Here is a 13,083-nt window from a genome sequence, read left to right as displayed (position 1 = left end):
TTTTTAAATTTTTAAAAATTAAAAAATTATTTGTTTTTTATTTTTATTTTTATTTGTTTTATTTTTCATTTTTTCTTTTAATTTTTTTTTAAATTTTTTTAAATTTTGTTTTTGTTTTGGGTTTTGGTTTTTGGTTTTGTGGGGTTTTTTAGTTTCCTCTCCACATCCTCTTTAAAAAATAATAATAATAAGGGAGGAGGATATAGTCAAGTGGTAGAGTGCATGTCTAGCATGAACAAGGTCAATCCTCAGTATCTCCTCTAAAAATAAATAAATAAATAAATAAATAAATAAATAAACCTAATTACTCCCCCCTCCCAAAATAATAATCGCTTTAGGACCACAATAGTTAACTGAATATCCATAATCCATACTGCCAGAGAGATATAAGTAAAACGAAGAAGCAGAGGAACCGCTCCCAATTAAAAGAACAAGAGAAATCCCCAGTAAGAACAATCAATGAAATAGACTTCGATAGTCTACTAGATCATGATTTCAAAAAGGGAGTGATCAAAGGAACTGAAAGAGACTATGAATAGAGACAGAATATGTTAAAAAGGAAATTGAAACTATAAGGAGCCAATTAAAAACAGAAAACTCAATGGCAGAGATAAGAGCTGAGCTAAAGGCAGTCAAAAGCAGAATAGACAATGCAGAGGAATGATAAGTGACTTAGAAGACAGGATAACAGAAGTCACCCAATCAGAACAGCTGAGAGAAAAATGAATAAAAACCAGTGAAAGCAACATAAGGGACCTATGGGATAATATAATGCATGCCAACCTACACATAATAGGGATCCCAGAAGGAGAAGAAAGAGCAGAGGGATTGAAAAGGTATTTGAAGAAATGATGACTGAAAACTTCCCAAACCTAAAAAAGGAATCAGATATCCAATTACAGGAAGCACAGAGGGTCTCCAACAAGAAAAACCCAAAAAGACCCACACTAAGACATATTATAATCAAGATGACCAGGGTTAAAGGTAAAGAAATGATTCTAAAGACAGCAAGAGAAAAACAAAGAGTTAGTTACAAGATAACTCCCATAAGTCTTTCAGCTGATTTCTCTACACAAACACTGCTGGCCAGAAGAGAGTGACAAGATATATTCAAAGTCCTGAATGAGAAAAAGCTGCAACCTAGGATACTCTATCTGGCAAGACTATCCTTTAGAGTAGGAGAGAGAAAGAATTTCACAGACAAGCAAAAATTTCAGCAATACTAAACCTATCTTAGAAGCTCTACACAAAAAAAAACTTCTAGAGCTAATAAAAGAATTAGGCAAGGTAGGAGGATACAAAATTAACATACGAAAATCAGTAGCATTTTTTTACACTAATGATGAATTAGCAGAAAAAGAAAGTAAATAAACAATCACTTTTAAAATTGCATCCAAAACAATAAAATATTTAGAAATAAATCTGACCAAGGAAGTGAAAGACTTATACATGGAGAACTACAAAACACTGATTAAGGAAATTAAAGAAGACTTAAGAAATGGAAAGATAACCCATGCTCTTGCACTGGAAGAATCAATATTGTTAAAATGGCCATATTGCCCAAGGCAGTCTACAGATTTAATATAATCCCTACCAAATTACCCAGGACAATTTCTACAGAACTAGAACAAAGAATCCTAAAATTGATAGGGAATCACAAAAGACCCAGAATTGCCAAAGCATTACTGAAGAAAAAGAACAAAGCTATAGGAATAACCCTCTAAGACTTCAGACAATATTACAGAGCTACAGTAATCAAAACAGCATGGTATTGGCATAAAAACAAACCTGGATCAGTGTAACAGAATAGAGAGTTCAGAAATAAATCCACAGACCTATGGTCAATTAAACTTCAATAAAGGAGGCAAGAATATATAATGGAGAAAAGACAGTCTCTTCAGCAAATCATGTTGGGAAAATTGGATAGTAGCATGTAAATCAATGAAGTTAGAACACTCCCTCACTCCATACATGAAAATAAACTCAAAATGGCTTAAGGACTTATAACATAAACACAAGACGTGATAAATCTCCTAGAAGAAAACAGAAGCAAAACATTTTCTGACATAAATCTTAGCAATGTTCTCCTAGGGCAGTCTACCCAAGCAATGGAAATAAGAGCAAAAATAAACCAGTGGGATCCAATTAAACTCATAAGCTTTGGCACAACAAAGGAAACCATAAGCAAAACAAAATGACAACCTACAGAATGGGAGAAAATACTTGCAAATGGTGCAGCTGACAAAGGCTTAATTTCCAGAATATATAGACATCTCATACATCTTAATAACAATAACAACAACAACAAAAAACCCAATCCAAAAATGGGTAGAAGACCTAAACAAGCAATTCTCCAGTGATGACATATGAATGGCCAATAGGCACATGAAAAAATGCTCAATATCACTAATTATCAGAGAAATGCAAATCAAAACTACAATGAGGCATCACCTCACACCAGTCAGAATGGCCATCATTCAAAAGTCCATGAACAATAAATGCTAGAGAGTGTGTTGAGAAAAAGGAACCCTCCTACACTGCTGGTGAGAATGTAGTTTGGTGCAGCCATTATGGAAAACTAAAAATAGATTTACCTTATGATCCAACAATCCCACTTTTGGGTATATATCTGGAGGTAACTCTAATTCAAAAATATACATGTACCCCAATGTTCATAGCAGTGCTATTTACAATAGCAAAGACATGGAAACAATCTCAATGTCTATCAACAGATGACTGGATAAAGAAGTTGTGGTATATTTATACCATGGAATACTACTCAGTCATTGAAAAGAATGAAATAATGCCATTTGCAACAACATGGATGGACCTGGAGATTGTCATTCTAAGTGAAGTAAGCCAGAAAGAAAAAGAAAAATACCATATGATATCACTCATATGTGGAATCTGAAAAGAAAAAAAAAAGACACTATGAACTCATCTACAAAACAGAAACAGATTTGCAGACATAGTAAACAATCTTTTGGTTACTGGGGAAAGGGGATGAGAAGGGATAAATTTGGGAATTTGAGATTTACGCATGTTGGCCACTATATATAAAAATAGATTTTAAAAAAATTCTTCTGTGTAGCACAGGGAACTATATTCAATATCTTATAATAAGCTTTAATGAAGAAAATGACAATGAATATATGTATGTATATGCATGACTGGGACATTGTGCTGGACACCAGAAATTGACACATTGTAATTGACTATACTTCAATAAAAAAATAAATTTAAAAAAAGACAAAAAATCAACTTAGGAGTTGGTCTTAAGAAATCTTTGGTTTTCCATGTAGTCTTCACAGCTTATTTTGTAGTATTCTTACGAAAAATGGATTATTTTGTAATATTCAAAATACTATTCTTTTTTATTTTGCCTTCTTAAAACCATTCAAGAAAGGAGGGGTTTTTTTATATATATATTTTTTTGTGTGCTTTCTGGTAGTTAGAAAATGCACGAGAGTTCCCATACCAGTTGTCACTTTCAAGCAAGAACCTCATTTAAAAATTCTGGCACTGGTTTGTAATCTTATCTGTTAGTGGTTGCAGAAAACTGAGTTTGACACATTAAAATATTCCTTTATCTTAATTTTTCTCTTTCTCCATTCATACGTTTATAATTTTATACTTTTTACTCTTGCTACTGTAGAATTCACTGCTTTATGCCCTAGTTTCTCCACCTAATAAATTGTTTGAGTTGATCTTATAACTTAGAGAAACTGTGCATTTTTTGTTCAGTATTAACAGCCTTCCAACTGAGGAGGGTTTTCTAAAGGTTAATGATGCAATGATGCACAAGTGACAATTTAAGTTAATTAAATTCAGTGACATTAAACTAACCATAAAACTCCCAATGGGTACAAAATGACTCGTTTCCAATAAGTCCCACTTAATCTCATGAAATGGTAAAGGGTTATGATTTAGTTAGCTATTATTCCAAACAATCTTGAGGCCAAAATTAAGAGCATCTTTTTGCTGAAAAAGACTACTTTGCAGTTATGGTTATTTTTACTTATTTTAATCCATTCAAGACATTTTTAAAGTCATGTTTTATTTCTTTGTATATTACAGGGGGAAATGGAATGCAGGAATTTCTCAAATTGTTCTAAGTGGAAGTAGAGTAGGTAGTAGATACATAAAAGAAAACAAGGGGAAAAAAACCTTTCAAAAAGTGGCAGCATTGCATTGGAATATATGGTAAATGTCTCATTGCCAGAGGAAATGTAAATAGGTACTGTCTTTCTGGGACTTATCTTGACAAGGGTCTTAAACAGGTACATGCTCTTTGCATTAGCAATATCACTTCTAGGAACAGATCCTAGGGAAAGAATTTGAAAAGTGAGAAAAAATATATGAACAAGAATGTATAAGAGTTTCTTATAAAGAAAAAATAAAACCTAACTAACCTAGAAACAACCTAAACATCCAAAGATAGGGGACTAGTTAACAAATTATAGAGCATGAATTCTATTAGAAACTAGACAGCTATTAAAAACGATTACGTAGCTCTAGATTACTGTCATGAGGAGAAGTTACAACATAACACTTAGTGATAAAAGCAGTTTACAGAATAGTATGCCCAGCATGAGTCCATTGTAATTAAATGTATATAAAAATACACACATGCAGGCACACACAGAAAAGAAATTTTGTAAAGAGAAACAATGAAAGTTAACAAAGGTTATCTCTAAGTGGTGTATTCATGTAGGTTTTTCCTTTTCTGTTTATTTGCATTTTCTCATTTTGCTACAATTATCACAGATTTCTTATGTGATTTAAATGCAAGAAATTTAGTTTTTTTCTAATCCTAAATTCTTATGTGAATTACCTAAAACCCATTGCATTGTTCCTAGATGACTATATAGCCTGCAAAAATAATGAATGTGGATAGGTGGATGGATGGATGGGTGGATGGAGAATTGATCGTAAATAATAACATTATTGCAGCTCTGGTACTCACACAAAACCACCTTATTTAAGAATGTATTGGGGAGCTCTCCTGCCAAAAATATTTGAAAATGAAATGACTTTATTCATCTTGAATGACTTTATTTTATTTATTTTCAAATTTCATGTATTTTTATATAAGTTCCATTTTATAAAAAGATACAGTGAGTCAAATTTATTTCAAACTAGATGATGTGACTAAATGATTTGATGCTGTCCCCTTTATGGCTTAGATGGAAAATTATTAAGCTAGACAAGAAGTTTTCCTGTGCTTATATTTATGCCAATTCTTCCAAATATGTTTATTAGTCAGCTATTGCCACAGCAAATTGGCATAACAAACTACCCTAAAACTTTGTTGCTGCAAGAACACACATTAGATGCTCATGGTTCTGTTGGTGGCTATGGCTCAGCTGATTTTTGCTGGTTTAGCTTGGAAGTTATGCTTCAGAAAGCAGGGTGTCTAGACTTGGCTCCAGGCTTTGGGTTGGATTCAGGGCTGCTTCATTAGTTCTGGGGTTTGGGATGAAGTAGCAGGATCTAACAGGAGTATGTTCTTCTCAGGACAAATCACTGGAGCACAAAAATTAAGCAGAATTACACAAATACATTTCATTTATAGCCTCTGCTCACTCCCATTAGCCAAAGAAAGTCACATGGCCAAAGTCAGTGGGTTAGGGAAGAATATTCTGTCTCAAAGGGAAGAGAAAGTGATTGAATATTGGTTAAACAGTACTCCAAATTATCACAGTAAACTAATCAGCAACTGAGAAATAACCCACAAGCCATTACATGGAAAACTCCGTAACAGGAAACTTTAATTTTGGGGTTGAGAGAAACCTTAAGTCAGTTCTTGAATGGGCATTTCCACATTCTGTTTTTGCTTTAGTATCTGGTCTACATTATCACTCTTTCCTATCCCACTAAATTTATCCCACTCAGTGAATCACAGGCTCATATGTGAGGCCAGTACTACACTGTGCTAACAAGCATTCTTCTGTAGCAATATAGTTTTCCATAGGCTGAAAAATATCTATCCACTTAATTGGACAACTTCACAGCAAGTATACCCCGAAGGACAACCAAAATCAGTCGGACATTTCTCCAAAAAGAGAAGTTGGTTTACAATAAAAGTGAAGGCGGTCATAGTAAGGTGTGTTTTTCGCCTACGACCTCTATCCTCTAATAGATAAAAGGAGAAATGCAAGTTAAACATGACTGTATTTAATTCTCTCTAGGTGCAAATTAAGAGTAAAGAATGTCACTGGAAAAATGCAATCATCCTTCCCTAAGCAGTCTCATCTCTGACACCGTGGCATCTGCTGTGTAAAACCTTCAAACGAAACGTGCGCTTGCTTAATCTCCTCCATGCAGCTGCCAGAGTTCTCCAACTTCCCCATTTACTCCTTGTATCCCCAGTGCGGTGTGGGTTATGTTGTCCCATCCATAACCCAGAGAGGAAGGGTAACATATTTTCTTGATGCCTATTTGAATTATGCCCCATGATACAGATAAGAGGAAGTAGGAAAGTGAAAATATGAGCCAGTGAAGGAGCTCTAGCTTGTCGCATGAAACATTCAGCATGGAAGCAGAATTTGGACTGGCTCCGAGAAGCATAGCAGAGTTGTAGAAGCTTACAGAAGACAATCTGCACAGATCTGAACTGTTGCCAAGAAGAATTTGTGCTTGAGGCAAGAATACTATCTAACAGTTTAAGTAAAGTCCAAGTTGGAAAGTTAGGGGCAGTGAATGGAGTCTTGCTAAGTTTCCTGAAATCCGTCCTTTTGGAGCCTCGTTCCTCTTTCTTGTTTTCTATTCAGGAGTGTCACAGGGTGGTGACGCTCTGAGTCATTGTAAAGAAAATGAATAGTCAAGGTATTTAAGTTGAGGGGGCGATCAGAGAGTTTACCGCTAGTTCCTGTTCCAACCATCTCATTTCCTTTCTTCAGTTTCGAATGTAATATCAGAATGTGAAAAAAAATTATACATACAGTCATCTTTGCCTAAGTCATCATCTGTCAAATTAAGACCAGAATTTACCTAAATAAAGTAGTTTTTTTTTAATCAGGAAAAGAAATGCTTTTGATGCTGTACATCAGAAATTTGCACATTGTAAACCAACTATACTTCAATTAAAAAAAGAAAAGAAGTACTTTGGGCAAAATTCTAAAAATTTAAAGAAAGAAATAGATCAACTGCTATAGAATATTCAAAAACTGATATGTAGCAAACTCTCAATTCTGTGTGGTGTCTATAAGGCAGGAACTTTCTGCATTTAGCAATTGTGCTTTTGGGCTGGAGGGCTGATCAGGTTTGAATCTTTTGAAGATTTACTCCGAGACAGGAAGTAACAGAGTTAACTGTTTAATATATAAAATGATAATAAATAAAGAGATGCAAAAATAATGATTAACTAAGTTTGGGGATTAAGATGATGTAAATACACTACAGCTATTATTCTGCTACAATTAAGTTATCAAAAATAATTTGATGTTAATTCGGTTTTCATTATTAAAGCTTAAACATTATAAAAAATAATACACTTCTAAACCACCACCCTAATAAAACAAGTATCTTTTAATCCATAGAAGTACATCATCTTGTTTGACATCTCAGCAATATTCAGCACAGCTGACCACACCTTCCTTCTTGAAATACTATTTTATTTGCTCTAAAATTATTCAACATCTCTCCAGCCCAGAAGTCACCTTCAATAGCTCCTTCTCCTCAACACACCTCTTAATACTGAAGCTGCTCAGAGCTGAAAATGGGCTGTTTCCCTAGTCATTCTCTACTCATTCTAAACAATAGCATCAAATGCCACCTAAACACTAGTAGCTCCCAGATGTGTAACTTCCAACCAGATCTATTCTCTTGAGTTCCAAACCTGTATATTCAACTATTTGACTATTCCAGTTAGATCACTGATAAGATCTCATGTTCAAGATGGAGTTTTAAGTTTCCCTTCCTAAATTTCTAACTATACCAAATATGTCAATGACATCACCATTTACCTTGTTGCTTAAGGAAGTAGTGTAGAGGTTGGAGTTAATGTTTCCATTCCTACTCCCAACCCATTTGTAATTTACTTGTCTTACCTGCAGACTACAGCACTATCTGTCCTCTTTTCCTCATCTTCCCAGTTTTAAATGTCGTCTAAACCATTTCCATCTCTCTCACGTGGACTATCACAGTGGTCTCCAAAATGGTTTTTCTTCTTTCACTCTTATTTATTTTAACCCATTTCTCACATAGCACAAAAAGGTCTTAAAACGTAAATATGTTCCTGCCACTCCTCCACTCAAGAAGCTTTAGTGGCTTCCTACTGGGTTAAAAAGATAAATCCTGAAGGCATTGCATGGTCTGGTTCCTCAGCGTCCACCATCCTCCTCTCACTCATTGTGCTCCAAACATTCTGTTCCTTCTTCCACTTCTGTAATGGCATCAAAACTTACCACCTCTGAGCTTCCTCCTGTTCCTCTGTTCTTGCTGTTTGCACCTGGACGCTCTCCCCAAGTCTTCCCTTGTCCAACTCTGATTCCTCCTTCACTTCCTCAGAGAGGTTTCCTTGAGGAACACCCTCCTCCTCCATCCAGCATAAGTTCCCCCATTATCTATAACACCCTTACTTCATAGCACTAGTCACAGTTTGTAACTATATATCTACTTATTTAATAGCTTTCTTCCCCATCAGACTGTGAGGCCCCTATGCCAGGAATCACTGCTGCATCCCTGTCTAGCACAGTGCCTTGTCCAGAGTAAATTTTTAACATTGGGTGTGTGATTGGTTGCAATAATATATCGAAACAATTTTTATGTACTGAACTTTTTATAAAAATTAAGCTGGTTTCACGAACAGTCTCTAGTTAGCTATCCCATGTATAGTCTATAAAAGGTATATTATATTTGATCAAACAAATAGGACAAAATGCACTCAGTTATTTCCTGTTTTCTGAGAAGTGTTACCTATTTTTGCTATTATAACTAACACTGCTGTAATAGAGCTGTTTCTCTGAGAGAAACTCACAGAGGTGGGACTCACAGGACTATAATTTCTGACTATTTTTTTCCCGTAAGGTCATCATTTTTCCTTTGAAAGTATTATAACAAATAAACATAACCCCCAAAAGACTGATCTTGAATAATTAGGTCAAACTTTTTTAATGCTTATCGAAGAAAGCATGCCTACCTGATGCGAACTCCGCTCCTACAGCAAAGTCTCCCCACATAGGTCATCTACTCATTTTATGACTCACAACAGTACTGACACTCGTAAAGTCTAATTTCTTATAAGTCCTTAATTTCTAGGAACATTTCCCATTATACTTTATGTGTGGTAAAATTATAATGACACCAGGATGTCTGTTGGGAAGATATGTTTATTGGGAATATGACATCATAAATCTGATCTAGAGTCGAGGCTTTTAATTGACTCAGCTATCAAGAGTAATAAAATGACTGGTTCTTTTAACTTGTAACTTGCAGCCGGAAACTCACTGCCTTTACTCAAAGATGCATCACAAAAACTTGAATTAGGAACACTAGATATTTTTCAATACAATTTCTTTTTAAAGAAAAGATACCAGAACCTGAAAAAAACATATTTTAAATACTTTTTAAAAAAAGGAATATTTTAACTTTCTAGTGGGAATAGACCTAGGACAGAAAGTGGGTGAAGAGGAATTCCTTTCTGAGCCCATAGCATGCTTTTTTAAAGCCAGGGGTCAAGCCCCTAGAAGACAGAATTGTGACTCTATTCCAGAAAGAGGCCTGCTTTGGGCCAGTTCTGGGTGGTGGGTGCTATGATGGGGTGGATTTGAATCTGATCTGGCTCTGTTAGCTCTGAGAGACTGTGACAGTTCCAGCCCAGTGTATTTGGGACTCTTTGGGGACAGACATGATGTGGTTCTTCGATTCCTGTTTCAAACAGGCTCATGTCTACCCTGGGTTTAAGCTCAGTTTTTCAGATAAACTGACTTCACAAATGGAGCTTTTTCTTCTCTGTTTCCCTTCCTTCCTTCCAATTCATAAACAAGTTTTTTTTTATCCAGGGCCTACTGTGCTAGACTTTCCAGAGGACCTAAAGAAGGTTCTGGCAAGTCTTAAGCCCCAAGCGGGGTGGATGAGACCCGTGCAAACACGTTTGCACGGTGTAAACAGACCCTGGGAAGAGCTAAAGGGAAGATCTGAGTAAATGAGTGGGAGAGGCCTCTAGCTGACACAGTCAGTAAAGATCTCCACAAAGCAGGCATGTCAGACAGCTCAAAGCAAGACAGGGGTAGGATTTAGATAAGCAGAGATGAGGCCGGCAGATTGCAGTAAGAAAGGGCTTCCAGAGCAAAGGAAACAGATTTCACCATTAAAGTCCTTTTTGTTTTCTCCTTGTCTTTCTTGGCCGGGTGTCCTGGGGCGATGCTCCTTAAACTTAAATGTGCAAGTGAATTACCTGTCAGTCTTGTTCAGATGCAGATTCTGATTCACAGGTCTGGGGTAGACAGGCATCTGCATTTCTAGTAAGTTCCCAAGTAATGCTGAGGCTGCTAGCCTGAAAAGTGCACTTTGACTAGGAAAGTCCTAGGCTGCTTGTTTCCAAGAGGAGGCAGCAGCAGTGGGAAATGATCGGTCCACCTCTGGCCAGGCACGTCCATTTGGCCTGAGTAGCTTCTGGGGACACGGCAGTAGGAGCTTCTTTCACTGTTAGTCTTTGGCAGGGCTCAGGGGCCAGAACAAACAGAAGAGAAAGAGCTACCAGAGGCAACAGAGGAGACCCATCCTTCTCTGATCGTGAATGGATTGCATCATTCTATCCTCTAAACCAGCAGCACAGAGACTCGGGAAGAGATAACAGCTCTGTGTGTCCTGGCAGAATAAGGGATTCTTTGTTAGCTCAAAGCCTAGCAGCTTTTCTGGATCTTGGTGGAGAAAGTCATTTTGAAACAAAAGGACTGCTGAAGTAAAAACATTGCTGAAGTAAAGGAAGAAGGAAAAAGGATGGTTCAGTCTACTGAACCCTGAACTTAACACCACAAACCAGGTCTGAGTTAAGGTAATGGCCCTGCTGCCGCTGAAGGTGACTGTAAGTGTCTTAGTAGATTTTTATTTTTCAGCTGGAAACTATTCCTCAAGATTTTTAATTCAAGCAACTCAGGAGATAAGAGCTATACTTGACTATCTGAGATTGAAATACAGATCTAGTCACTGTTTAAACTTACATATCTGTCTAATATCTTTGTAAATCTTGAGTCCTAATTTAAAAAGTACAAATGTTGAAATCTCTAAACTACTTATCAACCCCGGATTGGGTCTTTTCTTTGGAAATAAAGTAATAGGTGGAGACGCTAGGACACCTGACCAGAAGAAGATGTAAAAAGCACTTTCTGTAGAGGTGAAATTGTTTTTGTGAAAACAGGAATGCTATATCACATCTGTGGAAATAAAATATGATCACTAACAGAGGCAGTGGAGCCGCTTAGAAACAGCTCAGGTTAGAAGTCCAACATGGTCTCCCCTCCCGCTTCTCTTGAAATTACCAAGATGGGTGGTCATGGGTTGAAAGTAATGTTGATTCAGCACTTGCTGTGGGCCAGGTACCGTGCTAAGTGTACTACATATGTGTTCCCTTTTAACCCTCCAATTAAAACCATAAGGGGATAGTAATATACATTTTTTTTAGAGATAAGAAATCTGATGTTTAGAGAAGGTGTAGACTTTGCTCAAGGTTATAAACAAGGAGTTAAAGTAGAGGTTCAAACCCAAATGGTCTAAAATAAAATTCAGGTCCTTTCTACCACAGCGTGCTGCTTCTTAACGCCAGAGTGCTTTGTGGTTAAGACATATATTAAACGATAGTTTAATAACAGAGCATCTAAGCCCAGGATATAATCCAGCCTTTTTGCAAGACTAAAACTTCTTTGGTTTCACTTTTATTTCCAGGAACTGATTCTTGTTTCAGTCTATGTCTTATCTGTATGTTGGTATATGAAGGCTGCAGCAACTTAGGGGATAAAATAATATAGAGAAGGAGAAAGAAGCTTTGAGAAAAATGGGAGACCATTAAAGATAAAAAGGAAGAATGAGAATGACAGTTCTTTTACAGTAAAGAGCAGTGGACTCGTCCCATCATATTTAATGTCAACAGTCAATATTTACCCTGGTTCTTAAAAGCACTGGAGAGAAAAAAACTAGAGGCTTAGTAAATTAGGGACAGAATGTTGTCCCACGGTAACTCAGTCAAAAAAGAAAAGGTGGATTCTAATTATAAACCGGCCAGAATTCTTAAAAAGTAAAACCACAGACCAAGACTAATTGTGTGGGAAACAGAATAGGGTCCCAAACATAAGCTCCAGAAGCCCTTTGAATTCTGCAGATTTCCCAGACCCCATAGGCTCCACATTACTAGAAATGAGAGGTTTTGTTCCCAATCTGGAAATGATGCCTGCATGCAACAGCCACAGACCTATCCCAGCCTGGGGATGCTCACTGCTATTGCCAGGGGAACACTGTGGAAAGAAAAACAAAACCCTAAACTTCAAAAGAATCCATAGTTTTCAAGAAGGAGGATGGGAAGAAATGATAAACTATAGAACGATCAGGAATGGAACTAAAATTCCTCTTCTTCCATGTATTGTTTCTACCCCTCACGACCAGAATTGATTCTCCTGTCACTTTTCATATGCTGGAATTGTATTATGGAAATGTTTCTTCGAGACCACAAAATACTCTTAAAATTGTATGTATGTTTGGAAAAGTTGAAAGGTTGATGGTCTTGCACAGATGAGTGTGAATTAGTTTAATCAAGCTATTTTACTGAGTTCTAACTTGCGGTATACTAAAGGAATGCTGATTTTTAAGACTACAGAGCACCAGCCAGGCTGGGTGAGACAGGGAAACTAAGACATATAGAAAATTTGGGGGAGAATACTGGGGAAGAAAGGCGCAAAGGGAGCAGAAAGGAGCTAGAGACTATTTTTGTTTTAAGACCAACCAACACTGGTGCTGTACTCACCAAGACAGGAAGAGAAATGTCCTCCTTTTTCAACCCTTCTGTACAGAATGGGCCCAGCTCTAGTATCATTACAAACTGCAAACATTAAATCAGCTTCTCTGAGCTGGTTAAGTGACATGGCTTTT

The sequence above is a fragment of the Camelus ferus genome, chromosome 6 (assembly GCF_009834535.1).
Source record: "Camelus ferus isolate YT-003-E chromosome 6, BCGSAC_Cfer_1.0, whole genome shotgun sequence".
In the NCBI taxonomy this organism is placed as follows: Eukaryota; Metazoa; Chordata; class Mammalia; order Artiodactyla; family Camelidae; genus Camelus; species Camelus ferus.
Note: the sequence above shows the minus strand (reverse complement) of the source record.